At 47.1% G+C, this 24450-nt stretch overlaps 12 non-coding genes across 12 annotated transcripts; all 12 read left to right on the top strand.

The window, feature by feature from the left end:
* The first annotated feature begins 3738 nt into the window (after positions 1 to 3738).
* On the top strand, positions 3739 to 3820 carry trnal-aag (transfer RNA leucine (anticodon AAG)). Its single transcript has one exon. It is a non-coding gene; the product is annotated as a tRNA-Leu (tRNA).
* Positions 3821 to 5446: 1626 nt separating this feature from the next.
* trnal-aag (transfer RNA leucine (anticodon AAG)) lies at positions 5447 to 5528 on the top strand. Its single transcript has one exon. It is a non-coding gene; the product is annotated as a tRNA-Leu (tRNA).
* Positions 5529 to 7153: 1625 nt separating this feature from the next.
* trnal-aag (transfer RNA leucine (anticodon AAG)) lies at positions 7154 to 7235 on the top strand. The gene has a single exon. It is a non-coding gene; the product is annotated as a tRNA-Leu (tRNA).
* A 1625-nt stretch (positions 7236 to 8860) lies between these two features.
* Positions 8861 to 8942, top strand: trnal-aag (transfer RNA leucine (anticodon AAG)). Its single transcript has one exon. It is a non-coding gene; the product is annotated as a tRNA-Leu (tRNA).
* Positions 8943 to 10568: 1626 nt separating this feature from the next.
* On the top strand, positions 10569 to 10650 carry trnal-cag (transfer RNA leucine (anticodon CAG)). Its single transcript has one exon. It is a non-coding gene; the product is annotated as a tRNA-Leu (tRNA).
* A 1626-nt stretch (positions 10651 to 12276) lies between these two features.
* trnal-aag (transfer RNA leucine (anticodon AAG)) lies at positions 12277 to 12358 on the top strand. Its single transcript has one exon. It is a non-coding gene; the product is annotated as a tRNA-Leu (tRNA).
* A 1590-nt stretch (positions 12359 to 13948) lies between these two features.
* trnal-cag (transfer RNA leucine (anticodon CAG)) lies at positions 13949 to 14030 on the top strand. The gene has a single exon. It is a non-coding gene; the product is annotated as a tRNA-Leu (tRNA).
* A 1626-nt stretch (positions 14031 to 15656) lies between these two features.
* Positions 15657 to 15738, top strand: trnal-aag (transfer RNA leucine (anticodon AAG)). Its single transcript has one exon. It is a non-coding gene; the product is annotated as a tRNA-Leu (tRNA).
* Positions 15739 to 17365: 1627 nt separating this feature from the next.
* trnal-aag (transfer RNA leucine (anticodon AAG)) lies at positions 17366 to 17447 on the top strand. Its single transcript has one exon. It is a non-coding gene; the product is annotated as a tRNA-Leu (tRNA).
* A 1626-nt stretch (positions 17448 to 19073) lies between these two features.
* Positions 19074 to 19155, top strand: trnal-aag (transfer RNA leucine (anticodon AAG)). Its single transcript has one exon. It is a non-coding gene; the product is annotated as a tRNA-Leu (tRNA).
* A 1627-nt stretch (positions 19156 to 20782) lies between these two features.
* On the top strand, positions 20783 to 20864 carry trnal-aag (transfer RNA leucine (anticodon AAG)). The gene has a single exon. It is a non-coding gene; the product is annotated as a tRNA-Leu (tRNA).
* A 1625-nt stretch (positions 20865 to 22489) lies between these two features.
* On the top strand, positions 22490 to 22571 carry trnal-aag (transfer RNA leucine (anticodon AAG)). Its single transcript has one exon. It is a non-coding gene; the product is annotated as a tRNA-Leu (tRNA).
* The last annotated feature ends 1879 nt before the right edge of the window (positions 22572 to 24450 follow it).

Below are 24450 nucleotides of genomic sequence, written 5' to 3'. Positions count from 1 at the left end.
ATGGTCCCGGGTCCCAATATAGCACACTCCCAGGTCCCGGTTTATCACACACCGGGGTCCCGGTATAGCACACTCCTCTGTCCCGGTACACCACACTCCCATATCCCACTTTATCACACTCATGTCTCGCGGTACATCATATTCCAGTAGACCACAATCCTCGTCTGCCCCATTGAATTTTTGGCACTAAACTTATATTTATGTCCTCTAGTTACCAAATCTCCTACCGGTGGAAACAGTTTCTCCTTATTTAGTCTCACACAATCCCTCATAATTGTGAACACATCTGATTAACCTTCTCTTAACCATCGATGCTCTCAGGAGAACAATCCCAGCTTTTCTATCTCTCCACATAACTGAAGTCCCTCATATCTGGTCCCATTCCAGTTGATGATACAATTGGTACTTTCCAAAATGAATCCATTTATTATTGTTTCCCTGTGGACCCTTAGGTTCCTCCAGCCTACGGTGTTACAATAACAGATGAGAGTTTTAAAGCAGCGTTTTAGTGTTACTTGTTTATCGGGGGGAGTGGGGCGATTGTCGACAATTGATTAGGTGAAATGGCAGGCCACAGGTCTTGAAATCTAAAGAACCAAATACACAATTTCTATATTCGTGAAGCAGATATACGTCCCTTTGAACTGTCATGTCGGGAAATTGGGAAGGGAAAGATGCTGCCTGGTTTCATGGTGTAAGCGGGTGAAATTACTCAGTTCAGAGTTAATGATTAGCTGAAAGGTCGAGCGGCCTTTTCCAGTTCCCGTGTGGGAAAAGTTTAGCGTTTTCACCACTTGATAAAGTGTTCATTTTAATCGGTTCCAAACAATGAGAAAATGCTTGTCACAATTGAGAAGATGTGGAACTCATGGGTTATCTGTCCATGTTTCCGACATCAGAAACAGAAACAAGGATTCTCCTGAACACGTTTCTGGGAAATTTGAAAAGGGTCCCTGACGTGTATTTGGACTCTGAAAATTAAGAGGCCACAAATGAAGCGGTTTGATAAAATTCGAATGGGTGTGTGGAGCCTCGTGTTGAGCATCAAAGCTGGAATAAATCAGTTGGGCCGAGTGGCCTGTTTCTCTGCTGTAAATTCTGTGTATTCCATGCAAACGTGGCGCTGAAATATCTCCGTCTCCAAAGTGAAATGATTAACGAGGCAGTGAACTGACAGTCTTCGGTTCAAGTCCTTTAAAACAATAACTTGCTTTTGTATATCGCGCCAATAACGGAGTAAAAAGTCCCATGGCGCTTCACAGCAGCGATTATCAAACATTATTTGACACCAGACCACATGAGGAGATATTAGTACAGGTGACCAAAAATTTGGTGAAAGTGATAGATTTTCACGAGCGTCATCGAGGAGGAGAGAGAGGTGGAAAGGTTTGGGAAGGAATTCCAGAACTTATGGCCGAGGCAGCTGAAGGAAAGTCACCAGTGCTGGACCGAAGGGAATTGGGAATATACAAGAGGTGAGATTTGGAGGAACTGACAGATCTCGAAGTGTTGCAGGGTAGGAGGAGGTTACAGAGTTGGGACGGGCAAGCCCATCGAGGGAATTGAAAACAACGATGAGAATTTTAAAATTGAGGCTTTGCCGGAACGGGAGCCAATGTCGTTCAGCGAGCACAGGGGTGATGGGTGAACGGGATTTGCTGCGAGCTATGATACGGACAGCAAGAGTTTTGGATGAGCTCTATTTTTGGGAGTGTGAAAGGTGGGAGGCCGGAGAGGAGAGTATTTTAGTAGCCGAGTCTAAAGGTAACAAAGGCATGGATGAGGATTTCCGCAGCAGATCAGCTGAGGCAGGACTCTCGGCCAGGGATATTATGAAGCTGGAAGTAGGCAGTCTCAGTGGTGGAGCGGATGTGGGGTCGGAAGCTCGGCTCAGAGTCAAATAGGATGCCAAGATTGCGAGCAGTCTGGTTCAGCCTCAGGAGAGAGATAAAACAGAAGACAATTTCTGTCCGTCCGGCCAAGACGCTGCATTGTCAACTCTGGTGAGCAGCTGAAAAAAACAGCTGATGGTAGCGTGGCCGAGCGCAATAAGGCGCTTGATTAAAACTGCCGTCTCTTCGGGGCCGTGGGTTCCAATCCCACCGCTGCCAGCGTATAAAGTGCTTGTTATGTTTTCCTCATCACGAAACATCCTTCTTTTCCAAGCAGGTTCGGGCGCGACATTGCTGTTGTTCGGGCATGACTGCCCCACCTGATTCGCTTCGCCTTGATCGCATCCTCGTCCATTCTCTGCGTTGAGGTCGCAGTTTGTTCGGTTTGAATACGAGCTGCAGGAAAGTTTCGATTACCTCTTTTGTTCTCTACCACATACACTAATAGAATGCAGCAAGAAATCAATCTTTTGCACAAGAAAGAAATATTTTTTGTTGCTGGCAAAAACCTAACCATTCCTTCAAATCCAGCACTCTCACATTCCTGTACTTGATGCTCCACAGTTCAAACTGAGCCTGTTTTCCTCACTTTTTCTACCTTCCACAGCCAATATGCCGCCTTTCCTTTCTTCCTTCCATTTCATGGGAACTTTCCTGCGGCATTGCCGACTCTAACATTCACTTTCATGATATCACGCCTTAAAGTTTGTTCTGCTGCGACCACTGGTTCTATTGGGCAGATGTCCGATTCGCACCAATGTTCATTTGCGCCTTGAAACCAGTCGATACATTTCGATCTGCGAGACCGCTCGACAGACAAACACGATGAAAGCAGGGCTGGCCTCTGGAAAGACAGCCGCCCGATTGTTCACGAATTTTACTTGTCGAATCTTGTGATCCAGGTGATGGTAACTGAAGAACTGGATTTTGTTTTGATGCTTTTTGGATTTTTTCTTTCAGCAGTTGAGTTGCGTGACCGACGGGCAGCGCTATAGAGCTGCGAGTGGCGGTTGAGAGGTGCACATTTGACAAGTTGGGGCGGCCCAGGAAGATCGGAAGTGTTCCGCCTTGATCTTAATAGTTCTGTTTAAACATGGGATTGAATCGAGTAGAGGATAAATGTGAAGAGCGCCTGTGGCGAAAAAGGAGCGATTGCAGGCCAAGAGCGAAAGGTGTTTCAAATTTTCGTGGCGCAGGAAGCTGTGTGCGGATAAGCCAGATTTTAAAGCGAGTGTGTCGGAAAGTAAAGAGCGATGTTGTGTGTGAGTAGAGCTCAAGAAAGTTGTGCTTGAAGCTGCGCCCTTGAGTAAAGTTTCAAGTTGTCTGGAAAAGGTCCATCGTGAAAGCTCAAAAATAAATCCAGAAACTGCTGGCAACACTCAGCAGGTCAGGTATTATCTGTGGACAGATACTCGCTTTAGCGGGGCGTCATTGTGCACTTTCTTGATACTTCACGTTATTCACATCGAACACTCGCAACACCTCCGTGCACCAATCAGGACCTTGCTGATTTGAGCAGAGATCAGCGAGCAATGCAAAATTCATCCACCGTGGCTTCGGATTGGAGCGAGGCCCAAGACTTCTGGTTGAATTTCAGGAAGGAACCGACACATCAAACGGTAAATGCAATAATGGCGCGGATGGGATACAAAACCATGCGTGCAGAGCACAATGGATTAAGAATCCATCACCTCAAACACTCGGCAACCTCGTCGCATGCATATTGCTCAGAAAGCCCATTTATTTGATTCGTTCAATGGAAAATCCTCGACTCAAAGGTCAAAATGCAAGAAAACCACATTTAAATCACCAGATATCAGATTGTGAAGGCAGAGCTTAGACAGGTGGTAGCGTGGTCGAGCGGTCTAAGGCGCTGGATTAAGGCTCCAGTCTCTTCGGGGGCGTGGGTTCGAATCCCACCGCTGCCAGCGTGGAAAGTGCTTGCTATTTTTTCCTCACCACCAAACATCCTTCTTTTCCAAGCAGCACCGGGCGCGACATTGCTGTTGTTCGGGCATGACTGCCCCACCTGATGCGCTTCGCCTTGATCGTATCCTCGTCCATGCTCTGCGTTGAGGTCGCAGTTTGTTCGGTTTGAATACGAGCTACAGTATAGTTTCGATTACCTCTTTTGTTCTCTACCACATACACTAATAGAATTCAGCAAGAAATCAATCTTTTGCACAAAAAAGAAATATTTTTTGTTGCTGGCAAAAACCTAACCATTCCTTCAAATCCAGCACTCTCACATGCCTGTACTTGATGCTCCACAGTTCAAACTGGCCTGTTTTCCCGACTTTTTCTTCCTTCCACAGCCAATATGCCGACTTTCCTTTCTTCCTTCCACTCCATGGAAACTTTCCTGCGGCATTGCCGACTCCAGCATTCACTGTCATGATCTCACCCCTTTCAGTTTGTTCTGCTGCGACCACTGTTTCTATTGGGCAGATGTCCGATTCGCACCAATGTTCATTTGCGCCTTGAAACCAGTCGATACATTTCGATCTGCGTGACCGCTCGACAGACAAACACGATGAAAGCAGGGCTGGCCTCTGGAAAGACAGCCGCCCGATTGTTCACGAATTTTACTTGTCGAATCTTGTGATCCAGGTGATGGTAACTGAAGAACTGGATTTTGTTTTGATGCTTTTTGAATTTTTTCTTTCAGCAGTTGAGTTGCGTGACCGACGGGCAGCGCTACAGAGCTGCGAGTGGCGGTTGAGAGGTGCACATTTGGCAAGTTGGGGCGGCCCAGGAAGATCGGACGTGTTCCGCCTTGATCTTAATAGTTCTGTTCAAACATGGGATTGAATCGAGTAGAGGATAAATGTAAAGAGCGCCTGTGGAGAAAAAGGAGCGATTGCAGGCCAAGAGCGAAAGGTGTTTCAAATTTTCGTGGCGCAGGAAGCTGTGTGCGGATAAGCCAGATTTTAAAGCGAGTGTGTCGGAAAGTAAAGAGCGATGTTGTGTGTGAGTAGAGCTCAAGAAAGTTGTGCTTGAAGCTGCGCCCTTGAGTAAAGTTTCCAGTTGTCTGGAAAAGGGCTATCGTGAAAGCTCAAAAATAAATCCAGAAACTGCTGGCAACACTCAGCAGGTCAGGTATTATCTGAGGACAGATACTCGCTTTAACGGGGCGTCATTGTGCACTTTCTTGATACTTCACGTTATTCACATCTAACACTCGCAACACCTCCGTGCACCAATCAGGACCTTGCTGATTTGAGCAGAGATCAGCGAGCAATGCAAAATTCATCCACCGTGGCTTCGGATTGGAGCGATGCCCAAGACTTCTGGTTGAATTTCAGGAAGGAACCGACACATCAAACGGTAAATGCAATAATGGCGCGGATGAGCGACAAAACCATGCGTGCAGAGCACAATGGATTAAGAATCCATCACCTCAAACACTCGGCCACCTCCTCGCATGAATATTGCTCAGAAAGCCCATTTATTTGATTCGTTCAATGGAAAATCCTCGACTCAAAGGTCAAAATGCAAGAAAACCACATTTCAATCACCAGATATCAGATTCTGAAGGCAGAGCTTTGACAGGTGGTAGCGTGGCCGAGCGGTCTAAGGCGCTGGATTAAGGCTCCAGTCTCTTCGGGGGCGTGGGTTCGAATCCCACCGCTGCCAGCGTGTAAAGTGCTTGCTATTTTTTCCTCATCACCAAACATCCTTCTTTTCCAAGCAGCACCGGGCGCGACATTGCTGTTGTTCGGGCATGACTGCCCCACCTGATGCGCTTCGCCTTGATCGTATCCTCGTCCATGCTCTGCGTTGAGGTCGCAGTTTGTTCGGTTTGAATACGAGCTACAGTATAGTTTCGATTACCTCTTTTGTTCTCTACCTCATACACTAATCGAATGCAGCAAGAAATCAATCTTTTGCACAAAAAAGAAATATTTTTGTTGCTGGCAAAAACCTAACCATTCCTTCAAATCCAGCACTCTCACATGCCTGTACTTGATGCTCCACAGTTCAAACTGGCCTGTTTTCCCCACTTTTTCTTCCTTCTACAGCCAATATGCCGCCTTTCCTTTCTTCCTTCCACTTCATGGAAACTTTCCTGCGGCATTGCCGACTCCAGCATTCACTTTCAAGATATCACGCCTTTAAGTTTGTTCTGCTGCGACCACTGTTTCTATTGGGCAGATGTCCGATTCGCACCAATGTTCATTTGCGCCTTGAAACCAGTCGATACATTTCGATCTGCGAGACCGCTCGACAGACAAACACGATGAAAGCAGGGCTGGCCTCTGGAAAGACAGCCGCCCGATTGTTCACGAATTTTACTTGTCGAATCTTGTGATCCAGGTGATGGTAACTGAAGAACTGGATTTTGTTTTGATGCTTTTTGAATTTTTTCTTTCAGCAGTTGAGTTGCGTGACCGACGGGCAGCGCTACAGAGCTGCGAGTGGCGGTTGAGAGATGCACATTTGGCAAGTTGGGGCGGCCCAGGAAGGTCGGAAGTGTTCCGCCTTGATCTTAATAGTTCTGTTTAAACATGGGATTGAATCGAGTAGAGGATAAATGTAAAGAGCGCCTGTGGCGAAAAAGGAGCGATTGCAGGCCAAGAGCGAAAGGTGTTTCAAATTTTCGTGGCGCAGGAAGCTCTGTGCGGATAAGCCAGATTTTAAAGCGAGTGTGTCGGAAAGTAAAGAGGGATGTTGTGTGTGAGTAGAGCTCAAGAAAGTTGTGCTTGAAGCTGCGCCCTTGAGTAAAGTTTTCAGTTGTCTGGAAAAGGGCTATCGTGAAAGCTCAAAAATAAATCCAGAAACTGCTGGCAACACTCAGCAGGTCAGGTATTATCTGTGGACAGATACTCGCTTTCCCGGGGCGTCATTGTGCACTTTCTTGATACTTCACGTTATTCACATCTAACACTCGCAACACCTCCGTGCACCAATCAGGACCTTGCTGATTTGAGCAGAGATCAGCGAGCAATGCAAAATTCATCCACCGTGGCTTCGGATTGGAGCGAGGCCCAAGACTTCTGGTTGAATTTCAGGAAGGAACCGACACATCAAACGGTAAATGCAATAATGGCGCGGATGAGATACAAAACCATGCGTGCAGAGCACAATGGATTAAGAATCCATCACCTCAAACACTCGGCCACCTCGTCTCATGAATATTGCTCAGAAAGCCCATTTATTTGATTCGTTCAATGGAAAATCCTCGACTCAAAGGTCAAAATGCAAGAAAACCACATTTCAATCACCAGATATCAGATTCTGAAGGCAGGGCTTCGACAGGTGGTAGCGTGGCCGAGCGGTCTAAGGCGCTGGATTAAGGCTCCAGTCTCTTCGGGGGCGTGGGTTCGAATCCCACCGCTGCCAGCGTGTAAAGTGCTTGCTATTTTTTCCTCATCACCAAACATCCTTCTTTTCCAAGCAGCACCGGGCGCGACATTGCTGTTGTTCGGGCATGACTGCCCCACCTGATGCGCTTCGCCTTGATCGTATCCTCGTCCATGCTCTGCGTTGAGGTCGCAGTTTGTTCGGTTTGAATACGAGCTACAGTATAGTTTCGATTACCTCTTTTGTTCTCTACCACATACACTAATAGAATTCAGCAAGAAATCAATCTTTTGCACAAAAAAGAAATATTTTTTGTTGCTGGCAAAAACCTAACCATTCCTTCAAATCCAGCACTCTCACATGCCTGTACTTGATGCTCCACAGTTCAAACTGGCCTGTTTTCCCCACTTTTTCTTCCTTCCACAGCCAATATGCCGCCTTTCCTTTCTTCCTTCCACTCCATGGAAACTTTCCTGCGGCATTGCCGACTCCAGCATTCACTGTCATGATCTCACGCCTTTCAGTTTGTTCTGCTGCGACCACTGTTTCTATTGGGCAGATGTCCGATTCGCACCAATGTTCATTTGCGCCTTGAAACCAGTCGATACATTTCGATCTGCGTGACCGCTCGACAGACAAACACGATAAAAGCAGGGCTGGCCTCTGGAAAGACAGCCGCCCGATTGTTCACGAATTTTACTTGTCGAATCTTGTGATCCAGGTGATGGTAACTGAAGAACTGGATTTTGTTTTGATGCTTTTTGGATTTTTTCTTTCAGCAGTTGAGTTGCGTGACCGACGGGCAGCGCTGCAGAGCTGCGAGTGGCGGTTGAGAGATGCACATTTGGCAAGTTGGGGCGGCCCAGGAGCTCGGAAGTGTTCCGCCTTGATCTTAATAGTTCTGTTTAAACATGGGATTGAATCGAGTAGAGGATAAATGTAAAGAGCGCCTGTGGCGAAAAAGGAGCGATTGCAGGCCAAGAGCGAAAGGTGTTTCAAATTTTCGTTGCGCAGGAAGCTGTGTGCGGATAAGCCAGATTTTAAAGCGAGTGTGTCGGAAAGTAAAGAGCGATGTTGTGTGTGAGTAGAGCTCAAGAAAGTTGTGCTTGAAGCTGCGCCCTTGAGTAAAGTTTCAAGTTGTCTGGAAAAGGTCTATCGTGAAAGCTCAAAAATAAATCCAGAAACTGCTGGCAACACTCAGCAGGTCAGGTATTATCTGTGGACAGATACTCGCTTTACCGGGGCGTCATTGTGCACTTTCTTGATACTTCACGTTATTCACATCGAACACTCGCAACACCTCCGTGCACCAATCAGGACCTTGCTGATTTGAGCAGAGATCAGCGAGCAATGCAAAATTCATCCACCGTGGCTTCGGATTGGAGCGAGGCCCAAGACTTCTGGTTGAATTTCAGGAAGGAACCGACACATCAAACCTTAAATGCAATAATGGCGCGGATGAGATACAAAACCATGCGTGCAGAGCACAATGGATTAAGAATCCATCACCTCAAACACTCGGCAACCTCGTCGCATGCATATTGCTCAGAAAGCCCATTTATTTGATTCGTTCAATGGAAAATCCTCGACTCAAAGGTCAAAATGCAAGAAAACCACATTTAAATCACCAGATATCAGATTGTGAAGGCAGAGCTTTGACAGGTGGTAGCGTGGCCGAGCGGTCTAAGGCGGTGGATTAAGGCTCCAGTCTCTTCGGGGGCGTGTGTTCGAATCCCACCGCTGCCAGCGTGTAAAGTGCTTGCTATTTTTTCCTCATCACCAAACATCCTTCTTTTCCAAGCAGCACCGGGCGCGACATTGCTGTTGTTCGGGCATGACTGCCCCACCTGATGCGCTTCGCCTTGATCGTATCCTCGTCCATGCTCTGCGTTGAGGTCGCAGTTTGTTCGGTTTGAATACGAGCTACAGTATAGTTTCGATTTCCTCTTTTGTTCTCTACCACATACACTAATAGAATGCAGCAAGAAATCAATCTTTTGCACAAAAAAGAAATATTTTTTTGTTGCTGGCTAAAACCTAACCATTCCTTCAAATCCAGCACTCTCACATGCCTGTACTTGATGCTCCACAGTTCAAACTGGCCTGTTTTCCCCACTTTTTCTTCCTTCCACAGCCAATATGCCGCCTTTCCTTTCTTCCTTCCACTCCATGGAAACTTTCCTGCGGCATTGCCGACTCCAGCATTCACTGTCATGCTCTCACGCCCTTAAGTTTGTTCTGCTGCGACCACTGTTTCTATTGGCAGATGTCAGATTCGCACCAATGTTCATTTGCGCCTTGAAACCAGTCGATACATTTCGATCTGCGTGACCGCTCGACAGACAAACACGATGAAAGCAGGGCTGGCCTCTGGAAAGACAGCCGCCCGATTGTTCACGAATTTTACTTGTCGAATCTTGTGATCCAGGTGATGGTAACTGAAGAACTGGATTTTGTTTTGATGCTTTTTGAATTTTTTCTTTCAGCAGTTGAGTTGCGTGACCGACGGGCAGCGCTACAGAGCTGCGAGTGGCGGTTGAGAGATGCACATTTGGCAAGTTGGGGCGGCCCAGGAAGGTCGGAAGTGTTCCGCCTTGATCTTAATAGTTCTGTTTAAACATGGGATTGAATCGAGTAGAGGATAAATGTAAAGAGCGCCTGTGGAGAAAAAGGAGCGATTGCAGGCCAAGAGCGAAAGGTGTTTCAAATTTTCGTGGCGCAGGAAGCTCTGTGCGGATAAGCCAGATTTTAAAGCAAGTGTGTCGGAAAGTAAAGAGGGATGTTGTGTGTGAGTAGAGCTCAAGAAAGTTGTGCTTGAAGCTGCGCCCTTGAGTAAAGTTTTCAGTTGTCTGGAAAAGGGCTATCGTGAAAGCTCAAAAATAAATCCAGAAACTGCTGGCAACACTCAGCAGGTCAGGTATTATCTGTGGACAGATACTCGCTTTCCCGGGGCGTCATTGTGCACTTTCTTGATACTTCACGTTATTCACATCTAACACTCGCAACACCTCCGTGCACCAATCAGGACCTTGCTGATTTGAGCAGAGATCAGCGAGCAATGCAAAATTCATCCACCGTGGCTTCGGATTGGTGCGAGGCCCAAGACTTCTGGTTGAATTTCAGGAAGGAACCGACACATCAAACGGTAAATGCAATAATGGCGCGGATGAGATACAAAACCATGCGTGCAGAGCACAATGGATTAAGAATCCATCACCTCAAACACTCGGCCACCTCGTCTCATGAATATTGCTCAGAAAGCCCATTTATTTGATTCGTTCAATGGAAAATCCTCGACTCAAAGGTCAAAATGCAAGAAAACCACATTTCAATCACCAGATATCAGATTCAGAACGCAATCTTCTGGCAGGTGGTAGCGTGGCCGAGCGGTCTAAGGCGCTGGATTCAGGCTCCAGTCTCTTCGGGGGCGTGGGTTCGAATCCCACCGCTGCCAGCGTGTAAAGTGCTTGCTATTTTTTCCTCATCACCAAACATCCTTCTTTTCCAAGCAGCACCGGGCGCGACATTGCTGTTGTTCGGGCATGACTGCCCCACCTGATGCGCTTCGCCTTGATCGGATCCTCGTCCATGCTCTGCGTTGAGGTCGCAGTTTGTTCGGTTTGAATACGAGCTACAGTATAGTTTCGATTACCTCTTTTGTTCTCTACCACATACACTAATAGAATTCAGCAAGAAATCAATCTTTTGCACAAAAAAGAAATATTTTTTGTTGCTGGCAAAAACCTAACCATTCCTTCAAATCCAGCACTCTCACATGCCTGTACTTGATGCTCCACAGTTCAAACTGGCCCGTTTTCCCCACTTTTTCTTCCTTCTACAGCCAATATGCCGCCTTTCCTTTCTTCCTTCCACTCCATGGAAACTTTCCTGCGGCATTGCCGACTCCAGCATCCACTGTCATGATCTCACGCCTTTCAGTTTGTTCTGCTGCGACCACTGTTTCTATTGGGCAGATGTCCGATTCGCACCAATGTTCATTTGCGCCTTGAAACCAGTCGATACATTTCGATCTGCGTGACCGCTCGACAGACAAACACGATGAAAGCAGCGCTGGCCTCTGGAAAGACAGCCGCCCGATTGTTCACGAATTTTACTTGTCGAATCTTGTGATCCAGGTGATGGTAACTGAAGAACTGGATTTTGTTTTGATGCTTTTTGGATTTTTTCTTTCAGCAGTTGAGTTGCGTGACCGACGGGCAGCGCTGTCGAGCTGCGAGTGGCGGTTGAGAGGTGCACATTTGGCAAGTTGGGGCGGCCCAGGAAGATCGGAAGTGTTCCGCCTTGATCTTAATAGTTCTGTTTAAACATGGGATTGAATCGAGTAGAGGATAAATGTAAAGAGCGCCTGTGGCGAAAAAGGAGCGATTGCAGGCCAAGAGCGAAAGGTGTTTCAAATTTTCGTGGCGCAGGAAGCTGTGTGCGGATAAGCCAGATTTTAAAGCGAGTGTGTCGGAAAGTAAAGAGCGATGTTGTGTGTGAGTAGAGCTCAAGAAAGTTGTGCTTGAAGCTGCGCCCTTGAGTAAAGTTTCAAGTTGTCTGGAAAAGGTCTATCGTGAAAGCTCAAAAATAAATCCAGAAACTGCTGGCAACACTCAGCAGGTCAGGTATTATCTGTGGACAGATACTCGCTTTACCGGGGCGTCATTGTGCACTTTCTTGATACTTCACGTTATTCACATCGAACACTCGCAACACCTCCGTGCACCAATCAGGACCTTGCTGATTTGAGCAGAGATCAGCGAGCAATGCAAAATTCATCCACCGTGGCTTCGGATTGGAGCGAGGCCCAAGACTTCTGGTTGAATTTCAGGAAGGAACCGACACATCAAACGGTAAATGCAATAATGGCGCGGATGAGATACAAAACCATGCGTGCAGAGCACAATGGATTCAGAATCCATCACCTCAAACACTCGGCCACCTCGTCGCATGCATATTGCTCAGAAAGCCCATTTATTTGATTCGTTCAATGGAAAATCCTCGACTCAAAGGTCAAAATGCAAGAAAACCACATTTAAATCACCAGATATCAGATTGTGAAGGCGGAGCTTTGACAGGTGGTAGCGTGGCCGAGCGGTCTAAGGCGCTGGATTAAGGCTCCAGTATCTTCGGGGGCGTGGGTTCGAATCCCACCGCTGCCAGACATCCTTCTTTTCCAAGGAGCACCGGGCGCGACATTGCTGTTGTTTGGGCATGACTGCCCCACCTGATGCGCTTCGTCTTGCTCGTCTCCTCGTCCATGCTCTGCGTTGAGGTCGCAGTTTGTTCGGTTTGAATACGAGCGACAGTATAGTTTCGATTTCCTCTGTTGTTCTCTACCACATACACTAATAGAATGCAGCAAGAAATCAATCTTTTGCACAAAAAAGAAATATTTTTTTGTTGCTGGCTAAAACCTAACCATTCCTTCAAATCCAGCACTCTCACATGCCTGTACTTGATGCTCCACAGTTCAAACTGGCCTGTTTTCCCTACTTTTTCTTCCTTCCACAGCCAATATGCCGCCTTTCCTTTCTTCCTTCCACTCCATGGAAACTTTCCTGCGGCATTGCCGACTCCAGCATTCACTGTCATGCTCTCACGCCCTTAAGTTTGTTCTGCTGCGACCACTGTTTCTATTGGCAGATGTCAGATTCGCACCAATGTTCATTTGCGCCTTGAAACCAGTCGATACATTTCGATCTGCGTGACCGCTCGACAGACAAACACGATGAAAGCAGGGCTGGCCTCTGGAAAGACAGCCGCCCGATTGTTCACGAATTTTACTTGTCGAATCTTGAGATCCAGGTGATGGTAACTGAAGAACTGGATTTTGTTTTGATGCTTTTTGAATTTTTTCTTTCAGCAGTTGAGTTGCGTGACCGACGGGCAGCGCTACAGAGCTGCGAGTGGCGGTTGAGAGATGCACATTTGGCAAGTTGGGGCGGCCCAGGAAGGTCGGAAGTGTTCCGCCTTGATCTTAATAGTTCTGTTTAAACATGGGATTGAATCGAGTAGAGGATAAATGTAAAGAGCGCCTGTGGAGAAAAAGGAGCGATTGCAGGCCAAGAGCGAAAGGTGTTTCAAATTTTCGTGGCGCAGGAAGCTCTGTGCGGATAAGCCAGATTTTAAAGCGAGTGTGTCGGAAAGTAAAGAGGGATGTTGTGTGTGAGTAGAGCTCAAGAAAGTTGTGCTTGAAGCTGCGCCCTTGAGTAAAGTTTTCAGTTGTCTGGAAAAGGGCTATCGTGAAAGCTCAAAAATAAATCCAGAAACTGCTGGCAACACTCAGCAGGTCAGGTATTATCTGTGGACAGATACTCGCTTTCCCGGGGCGTCATTGTGCACTTTCTTGATACTTCACGTTATTCACATCTAACACTCGCAACACCTCCGTGCACCAATCAGGACCTTGCTGATTTGAGCAGAGATCAGCGAGCAATGCAAAATTCATCCACCGTGGCTTCGGATTGGAGCGAGGCCCAAGACTTCTGGTTGAATTTCAGGAAGGAACCGACACATCAAACGGTAAATGCAATAATGGCGCGGATGAGATACAAAACCATGCGTGCAGAGCACAATGGATTAAGAATCCATCACCTCAAACACTCGGCCACCTCGTCTCATGAATATTGCTCAGAAAGCCCATTTATTTGATTCGTTCAATGGAAAATCCTCGACTCAAAGGTCAAAATGCAAGAAAACCACATTTCAATCACCAGATATCAGATTCTGAAGGCAGGGCTTCGACAGGTGGTAGCGTGGCCGAGCGGTCTAAGGCGCTGGATTCAGGCTCCAGTCTCTTCGGGGGCGTGGGTTCGAATCCCACCGCTGCCAGCGTGTAAAGTGCTTGCTATTTTTTCCTCATCACCAAACATCCTTCTTTTCCAAGCAGCACCGGGCGCGACATTGCTGTTGTTCGGGCATGACTGCCCCACCTGATGCGCTTCGCCTTGATCGTATCCTCGTCCATGCTCTGCGTTGAGGTCGCAGTTTGTTCGGTTTGAATACGAGCTACAGTATAGTTTCGATTACCTCTTTTGTTCTCTACCACATACACTAATAGAATTCAGCAAGAAATCAATCTTTTGCACAAAAAAGAAATATTTTTTGTTGCTGGCAAAAACCTAACCATTCCTTCAAATCCAGCACTCTCACATGCCTGTACTTGATGCTCCACAGTTCAAACTGGCCTGTTTTCCCCACTTTTTCTTCCTTCTACAGCCAATATGCCGCCTTTCCTTTCTTCCTTCCACTCCATGGAAACTTTCCTGCGGCATTGCCGACTCCAGCATTCACTGTCATGATCTCACGCCTTTCAGTTTGTTCTGCTGCGACCACTGTTTCTATTGGGCAGATGTCCGATTCGCACCAATGTTCATTTGCGCCTTGAAACCAGTCGATACATTTCGATCTGCGTGACCGCTCGACAGACAAACACGATGAAAGCAGGGCTGGCCTCTGGAAAGACAGCCGCCCGATTGTTCACGAATTTTACTTGTCGAATCTTGTGATCCAGGTGATGGTAACTGAAGAACTGGATTTTGTTTTGATGCTTTTTGGATTTTTTCTTTCAGCAGTTGAGTTGCGTGACCGACGGGCAGCGCTGCAGAGCTGCGAGTGGCGGTTGAGAGATGCACATTTGGCAAGTTGGGGCGGCCCAGGAAGCTCGGAAGTGTTCCGCCTTGATCTTAATAGTTCTGTTTAAACATGGGATTGAATCGAGTAGAGGATAAATGTAAAGAGCGCCTGTGGCGAAAAAGGAGCGATTGCAGGCCAAGAGCGAAAGGTGTTTCAAATTTTCGTGGCGCAGGAAGCTGTGTGTGGAAAAGCCAGATTTTAAAGCGAGTGTGTCGGAAAGTAAAGAGCGATGTTGTGTGTGAGTAGAGCTCAAGAAAGTTGTGCTTGAAGCTGCGCCCTTGAGTAAAGTTTCAAGTTGTCAGGTAAAGGGCTATCGTGAAATCTCAAAAAGAAATCCAGAAACTGCTGGCAACACTCAGCAGGTCAGGTATTATCTGTGGACAGATACTCGCTTTCCCGGGGCGTCATTGTGCACTTTCTTGATACTTCACGTTATTCACATCTAACACTCGCAACATCTCCGTGCACCAATCAGGACCTTGCTGATTTGAGCAGAGATCAGCGAGCAATGCAAAATTCATCCACCGTGGCTTCGGATTGAAGCGAGGCCCAAGACTTCTGGTTGAATTTCAGGAAGGAACCGACACATCAAACGGTAAATGCAATAATGGCGCGGATGAGCTACAAAACCATGCGTGCAGAGCACAATGGATTAAGAATCCATCACCTCAAACACTCGGCCACCTCGTCGCATGAATATTGCTCAGAAAGCCCATTTATTTGATTCGTTCAATGGAAAATCCTCGACTCAAAGGTCAAAATGCAAGAAAACCACATTTAAATCACCAGATATCAGATTGTGAAGGCGGAGCTTTGACAGGTGGTAGCGTGGCCGAGCGGTCTAAGGCGCTGGATTAAGGCTCCAGTCTCTTCGGGGGGGTGGGTTCGAATCCCACCGCTGCCAGCGTGTAAAGTGCTTGCTATTTTTTCCTCATCACCAAACATCCTTCTTTTCCAAGCAGCACCGGGCGCGACATTGCTGTTGTTCGGGCATGACTGCCCCACCTGATGCGCTTCGCCTTGATCGTATCCTCGTCCATGCTCTGCGTTGAGGTCGCAGTTTGTTCGGTTTGAATACGAGCTACAGTATAGTTTCGATTCCCTCTTTTGTTCTCTACCACATACACTAATAGAATGCAGCAAGAAATCAATCTTTTGCACAAAAAAGAAATATTTTTTTGTTGCTGGCTAAAACCTAACCATTCCTTCAAATCCAGCACTCTCACATGCCTGTACTTGATGCTCCACAGTTCAAACTGGCCTGTTTTCCCTACTTTTTCTTCCTTCCACAGCCAATATTCCGCCTTTCCTTTCTTCCTTCCACTTCATGGAAACTTTCCTGCGGCATTGCCGACTCCAGCATTCACTTTCATGATCTCACGCCTTTCAGTTTGTTCTGCTGCGACCACTGTTTCTATTGGGCAGATGTCCGATTCGCACCAATGTTCATTTGCGCCTTGAAACCAGTCGATACATTTCGATCCGCGTGACCGCTCGACAGACAAACACGATGAAAGCAGGGCTGGCCTCTGGAAAGACAGCCGCCCGATTGTTCACGAATTTTACTTGTCGAATCTTGTGATCCAGGTGATGGTAACTGAAGAACTGGATTTTGTTTTGATGCTTTTTGGATTTTTTCTTTCAGCAGTTGAGTTGCGTGACCGACGGGCAGCGCTATAGAGCTGCGAGTGGCGGTTGAGAGGTGCACATTTGGCAAGTTGGGGCGGCCCAGGAAGATCGGAAGTGTTCCGCCTTGATCTTAATAGTTCTGTTTAAACATGGGATTGAATCGAGTAGAGGATAAATGTAAAGAGCGCCTGTGGCGAAAAAGGAGCGATTGCAGGCCAAGAGCGAAAGGTGTTTCAAATTTTCGTGGCGCAGGAAGCTGTGTGTGGAAAAGCCAGATTTTAAAGCGAGTGTGTCGGAAAGTAAAGAGCGATGTTGTGTGTGAGTAGAGCTCAAGAAAGTTGTGCTTGAAGCTGCGCCCTTGAGTAAAGTTTCAAGTTGTCAGGTAAAGGGCTATCGTGAAATCTCAAAAAGAAATCCAGAAACTGCTGGCAACACTCAGCAGGTCAGGTATTATCTGTGGACAGATACTCGCTTTCCCGGGGCGTCATTGTGCACTTTCTTGATACTTCACGTTATTCACATCTAACACTCGCAACATCTCCGTGCACCAATCAGGACCTTGCTGATTTGAGCAGAGATCAGCGAGCAATGCAAAATTCATCCACCGTGGCTTCGGATTGAAGCGAGGCCCAAGACTTCTGGTTGAATTTCAGGAAGGAACCGACACATCAAACGGTAAATGCAATAATGGCGCGGATGAGCTACAAAACCATGCGTGCAGAGCACAATGGATTAAGAATCCATCACCTCAAACACTCGGCCACCTCGTCGCATGAATATTGCTCAGAAAGCCCATTTATTTGATTCGTTCAATGGAAAATCCTCGACTCAAAGGTCAAAATGCAAGAAAACCACATTTAAATCACCAGATATCAGATTGTGAAGGCGGAGCTTTGACAGGTGGTAGCGTGGCCGAGCGGTCTAAGGCGCTGGATTAAGGCTCCAGTCTCTTCGGGGGCGTGGGTTCGAATTCCACCGCTGCCAGCGTGTAAAGTGCTTGCGATTTTTTCCTCATCACCAAACATCCTTCTTTTCCAAGCAGCACCGGGCGCGACATTGCTGTTGTTCGGGCATGACTGCCCCACCTGATGCGCTTCGCCTTGATCGTATCCTCGTCCATGCTCTGCGTTGAGGTCGCAGTTTGTTCGGTTTGAATACAAGCTACAGTATAGTTTCGATTCCCTCTTTTGTTCTCTACCACATACACTAATAGAATGCAGCAAGAAATCAATCTTTTGCACAAAAAAGAAATATTTTTTTGTTGCTGGCTAAAACCTAACCATTCCTTCAAATCCAGCACTCTCACATGCCTGTACTTGATGCTCCACAGTTCAAACTGGCCTGTTTTCCCTACTTTTTCTTCCTTCCACAGCCAATATGCCGCCTTTCCTTTCTTCCTTCCACTCCATGGAAACTTTCCTGCGGCATTGCCGACTCCAGCATTCACTGTCATGATCTCACGCCTTTAAGTTTGTTCTGCTGCGACCCTGTTTCTATTGGGCAGATGTCCGATTCGCACCAATGTTCATTTGCGCCTTGAAACCAGTCGATACATTTCGATCCGCGTGACCGCTCGACAGACAAACACGATGAAAGCAGGGCTGGCCTCTGGAAAGACAGCCGCCCGATTGTTCACGAATTTTACTTGTCGAATCTTGTGATCCAGGTGATGGTAACTGAAGAACTGGATTTTGTTTTGATGCTTTTTGGATTTTTTCTTTCAGCAGTTGAGTTGCGTGACCGACGGGCAGCGCTATAGAGCTGCGAGTGGCGGTTGAGAGGTGCACATTTGGCAAGTTGGGGCGGCCCAGGAAGATCGGAAGTGTTCCGCCTTGATCTTAATAGTTCTGTTTAAACATGGGATTGAATCGAGTAGAGGATAAATGTAAAGAGCGCCTGTGGCGAAAAAGGAGCGATTGCAGGCCAAGAGCGAAAGGTGTTTCAAATTTTCGTGGCGCAGGAAGCTATGTGCGGATAAGCCAGATTTTAAAGCGAGTGTGTCGGAAAGTAAAGAGCGATGTTGTGTGTGAGTAGAGCTCAAGAAAGTTGTGCTTGAAGCTGCGCCCTTGAGTAAAGTTTCAAGTTGTCTGGAAAAGGTCTATCGTGAAAGCTCAAAAATAAATCCAGAAACTGCTGGCAACACTCAGCAGGTCAGGTATTATCTGTGGACAGATACTCGCTTAACCGGGGCGTCATTGTGCACTTTCTTGATACTTCACGTTATTCACATCGAACACTCGCAACACCTCCGTGCACCAATCAGGACCTTGCTGATTTGAGCAGAGATCAGCGAGCAATGCAAAATTCATCCACCGTGGCTTCGGATTGGAGCGAGGCCCAAGACTTCTGGTTGAATTTCAGGAAGGAACCGACACATCAAACGGTAAATGCAATAATGGCGCGGATGAGATACAAAACCATGCGTGCAGAGCACAATGGATTAAGAATCCATCACCTCAAACACTCGGCAACCTCGTCGCATGAATATTACTCAGAAAGCCCATTTATTTGATTCGTTCAATGGAAAATCCTCGACTCAAAGGTCAAAATGCAAGAAAACCACATTTAAATCACCAGATATCAGATTGTGAAGGCAGAGCTTTGACAGGTGGTAGCGTGGCCGAGCGGTCTAAGGCGCTGGATTAAGGCTCCAGTCTCTTCGGGGGCGTGGGTTCGAATCCCACCGCTGCCAGCGTGTAAAGTGCTTGCTATTTTTTCCTCATCACCAAACATCCTTCTTTTCCAAGCAGCACCGGGCGCGACATTGCTGTTGTTCGGGCATGACTGCCCCACCTGATGCGCTTCGCCTTGATCGTATCCTCGTCCATGCTCTGCGTTGAGGTCGCAGTTTGTTCGGTTTGAATACGAGCTACAGTATAGTTTCGATTACCTCTTTTGTTCTCTACCACATACACTAATAGAATGCAGCAAGAAATCAATCTTTTGCACAAAAAAGAAATATTTTTTTGTTGCTGGCTAAAACCTAACCATTCCTTCAAATCCAGCACTCTCACATGCCTGTATTTGTTGCTCCACAGTTCAAACTGGCCTGTTTTCCCCACTTTTTCTTCCTTCTACAGCCAATATGCCGCCTTTCCTTTCTTCCTTCCACTCCATGGAAACTTTCCTGCGGTATTGCCGACTCCAGCATTCACTGTCATGATCTCACGCCTTTCAGTTTGTTCTGCTGCGACCACTGTTTCTATTGGGCAGATGTCCGATTCGCACCAATGTTCATTTGCGCCTTGAAACCAGTCGATACATTTCGATCTGCGTGACCGCTCGACAGACAAACACGATGAAAGCAGGGCTGGCCTCTGGAAAGACAGCCGCCCGATTGTTCACGAATTTTACTTGTCGAATCTTGTGATCCAGGTGATGGTAACTGAAGAACTGGATTTTGTTTTGATGCTTTTTGGATTTTTTCTTTCAGCAGTTGAGTTGCGTGACCGACGGGCAGCGCTGCAGAGCTGCGAGTGGCGGTTGAGAGATGCACATTTGGCAAGTTGGGGCGGCCCAGGAAGCTCGGAAGTGTTCCGCCTTGATCTTAATAGTTCTGTTTAAACATGGGATTGAATCGAGTAGAGGATAAATGTAAAGAGCGCCTGTGGCGAAAAAGGAGCGATTGCAGGCCAAGAGCGAAAGGTGTTTCAAATTTTCGTGGCGCAGGAAGCTGTGTGCGGATAAGCCAGATTTTAAAGCGAGTGTGTCGGAAAGTAAAGAGCGATGTTGTGTGTGAGTAGAGCTCAAGAAAGTTGTGCTTGAAGCTGCGCCCTTGAGTAAAGTTTCAAGTTGTCAGGTAAAGGGCTATCGTGAAATTTCAGAAAGAAATCCAGAAACTGCTGGCAACACTCAGCAGGTCAGGTATTATCTGTGGACAGATACTCGCTTTCCCGGGGCGTCATTGTGCACTTTCTTGATACTTCACGTTATTCACATCTAACACTCGCAACATCTCCGTGCACCAATCAGGACCTTGCTGATTTGAGCAGAGATCAGCGAGCAATGCAAAATTCATCCACCGTGGCTTCGGATTGAAGCGAGGCCCAAGACTTCTGGTTGAATTTCAGGAAGGAACCGACACATCAAACGGTAAATGCAATAATGGCGCGGATGAGCTACAAAACCATGCGTGCAGAGCACAATGGATTAGGAATCCATCACCTCAAACACTCGGCCACCTCGTCGCATGAATATTGCTCAGAAAGCCCATTTATTTGATTCGTTCAATGGAAAATCCTCGACTCAAAGGTCAAAATGCAAGAAAACCACATTTAAATCACCAGATATCAGATTGTGAAGGCAGAGCTTTGACAGGTGGTAGCGTGGCCGAGCGGTCTAAGGCGCTGGATTAAGGCTCCAGTCTCTTCGGGGGCGTGGGTTCGAATCCCACCGCTGCCAGCGTGTAAAGTGCTTGCGATTTTTTCCTCATCACCAAACATCCTTCTTTTCCAAGCAGCACCGGGCGCGACATTGCTGTTGTTCGGGCATGACTGCCCCACCTGATGCGCTTCGCCTTGATCGTATCCTCGTCCATGCTCTGCGTTGAGGTCGCAGTTTGTTCGGTTTGAATACGAGCTACATTATAGTTTCGATTCCCTCTTTTGTTCTCTACCACATACACTAATAGAATGCAGCAAGAAATCAATCTTTTGCACAAAAAAGAAATATTTTTTTGTTGCTGGCTAAAACCTAACCATTCCTTCAAATCCAGCACTCTCACATGCCTGTACTTGATGCTCCACAGTTCAAACTGGCCTGTTTTCCCTACTTTTTCTTCCTTCCACAGCCAATATGCCGCCTTTCCTTTCTTCCTTCCACTCCATGGAAACTTTCCTGCGGCATTGCCGACTCCAGCATTCACTGTCATGATCTCACGCCTTTAAGTTTGTTCTGCTGCGACCCTGTTTCTATTGGGCAGATGTCCGATTCGCACCAATGTTCATTTGCGCCTTGAAACCAGTCGATACATTTCGATCTGCGTGACCGCTCGACAGACAAACACGATGAAAGCAGGGCTGGCCTCTGGAAAGACAGCCGCCCGATTGTTCACGAATTTTACTTGTCGAATCTTGTGATCCAGGTGATGGTAACTGAAGAACTGGATTTTGTTTTGATGCTTTTTGGATTTTTTCTTTCAGCAGTTGAGTTGCGTGACCGACGGGCAGCGCTGCAGAGCTGCGAGTGGCGGTTGAGAGATGCACATTTGGCAAGTTGGGGCGGCCCAGGAAGATCGGAAGTGTTCCGCCTTGATCTTAATAGTTCTGTTTAAACATGGGATTGAATCGAGTAGAGGATAAATGTAAAGAGCGCCTGTGGCGAAAAAGGAGCGATTGCAGGCCAAGAGCGAAAGGTGTTTCAAATTTTCGTGGCGCAGGAAGCTGTGTGCGGATAAGCCAGATTTTAAAGCGAGTGTGTCGGAAAGCAAAGAGCGATGTTGTGTGTGAGGAGAGCTCAAGAAAGTTGTGCTTGAAGCTGCGCCCTTGAGTAAAGTTTCAAGTTGTCAGGAAAAGGGCTATCGTGAAAGCTCAACAATAAATCCAGAAACTGCTGGCAACACTCTGCAGGTCAGGTATCATCTGTGGACAGATACTCGCTTTACCGGGGCGTCATTGTGCACTTTATTGATACTTCACGTTATTCACATCGAACACTCGCAACACCTCCGTGCACCAATTTTTCCTTGCTGATTTGAGCAGAGATCAGCGAGCAATGCAAAATTCATCCACCGTGGCTTCGGATTGGAGCGAGGCCCAAGACTTCTGGTTGAATTTCAGGAAGGAACCGACATATCAAACGGTAAATGCAATAATGGCGCGGATGAGATACAAAACCATGCGTGCAGAGCACAATGGATTAGGAATCCATCACCTCAAACACTCGGCCACCTCGTCGCATGAATATTGCTCAGAAAGCCCATTTATTTGATTCGTTCAATGGAAAATCCTCGACTCAAAGGTCAAAATGCAAGAAAACCACATTTCAATCACCAGTTATCAGATTCTGAAGGCACAGCTTTGACAGGTGGTAGCGTGGCCGAGCGGTCTAAGGCGCTGGATTAAGGCTCCAACCTTTTCGGGGGCGTGGGTTCGAATCCCACCGCTGCCAGCTTATGAAGTGCTTGCTGTTTTTTCCTCATCACCAAGCAACACCGGGCGCGACATTGCTGTTGTTCGGGCATGACTGCCCCACCTGATGCGCTTCGCCTTGATCGTATCCTCGTCCATGCTCTGCGTTGAGGTCGCAGTTTGTTCGGTTTGAATACGAGCTACAGTGTAGTTTCGATTACCTCTTTTGTTCTCTACCACATACACTAATAGAATGCAGCAAGAAATCAATCTTTTGCACAAAAAAGAAATATTTTTTGTTGCTGGCAAAAACCTAACCATTCCTTCAAATCCAGCACTCTCACATGCCTGTACTTGATGCTCCACAGTTCAAACTGGCCTGTTTTCCCCACTTTTTCTTCCTTCCACAGCCAATATGCCGCCTTTCCTTTCTTCCTTCCACTTCATGGAAACTTTCCTGCGGCATTGCCGACTCCAGCATTCACTTTCATGATCTCACGCCTTTAAGTTTGTTCTGCTGCGACCACTGTTTCTATTGGGCAGATGTCCGATTCGCACCAATGTTCATTTGCGCCTTGAAACCAGTCGATACATTTCGATCTGCGTGACCGCTCGACAGACAAACACGATGAAAGCAGGGCTGGCCTCTGGAAAGACAGCCGCCCGATTGTTCACGAATTTTACTTGTCGAATCTTGTGATCCAGGTGATGGTAACTGAAGAACTGGATTTTGTTTTGATGCTTTTTGGATTTTTTCTTTCAGCAGTTGAGTTGTGTGACCGACGGGCAGCGCTACAGAGCTGCGAGTGGCGGTTGAGAGGTGCACATTTGGCAAGTTGGGGCGGCCCAGGAAGATCGGAAGTGTTCCGCCTTGATCTTAATAGTTCTGTTTAAACATGGGATTGAATCGAGTAGAGGATAAATGTAAAGAGCGCCTGTGGCGAAAAAGGAGCGATTGCAGGCCAAGAGCGAAAGGTGTTTCAAATTTTCGTGGCGCAGGAAGCTGTGTGCGGATAAGCCAGATTTTAAAGCGAGTGTGTCGGAAAGTAAAGAGCGATGTTGTGTGTGAGTAGATCTCAAGAAAGTTGTGCTTGAAGCTGCGCCCTTGAGTAAAGTTTCAAGTTGTCAGGAAAAGGGCTATCGTGAAATCTCAAAAATAAATCCAGAAACTGCTGGCAACACTCAGCAGGTCAGGTATTATCTGTGGACAGATACTCGCTTTACCGGGGCGTCATTGTGCACTTTCTTGATACTTCACGTTATTCACATCTTACACTCGCAACACCTCCGTGCGCCAATTTTTCCTTGCTGATTTGAGCAGAGATCAGCGAGCAATGCAAAATTCATCCACCGTGGCTTCGGATTGAAGCGAGGCCCAAGACTTCTGGTTGAATTTCAGGAAGGAAGCGACACATCAAACGGTAAATGCAATAATGGCGCGGATGAGATATAAAACCACGCGTGCAGAGCACAATGGATTAGGAATCCATCACCTCAAACACTCGGCCACCTCGTCGCATGAATATTGCTCAGAAAGCCCATTTATTTGATTCGTTCAATGGAAAATCCTCGACTCAAAGGTCAAAATGCAAGAAAACCACATTTCAATCACCAGATATCAGATTCTGAAGGCAGAATTTTGACAGGTGGTAGCGTGGCCGAGCGGTCTAAGGCGCTGGATTCAGGCACCAGTCTCCTCGGGGGAGTGGGTTCCAATCCCACCGCTGCCAGCGTGTAAAGTGCTTGCTATTTTTTCCTCATCACCAAACATCCTTCTTTTCCAAGCAGCACCGGGCGCGACATTGCTGTTGTTCGGGCATGACTGCCCCACCTGATGCGCTTCGCCTTGATCGTATCCTTGTCCATGTTCTGCGTTGAGGTCGCAGTTTGTTCGGTTTGAATACGAGCTACAGTATAGT

The sequence above is a fragment of the Heptranchias perlo genome, chromosome 35 (assembly GCF_035084215.1).
Source record: "Heptranchias perlo isolate sHepPer1 chromosome 35, sHepPer1.hap1, whole genome shotgun sequence".
NCBI lineage: Eukaryota > Metazoa > Chordata > Chondrichthyes > Hexanchiformes > Hexanchidae > Heptranchias > Heptranchias perlo.
The sequence above is the reverse complement of the archived record's forward strand: the minus strand, read 5'-3'. Positions and strand labels throughout refer to the sequence as shown.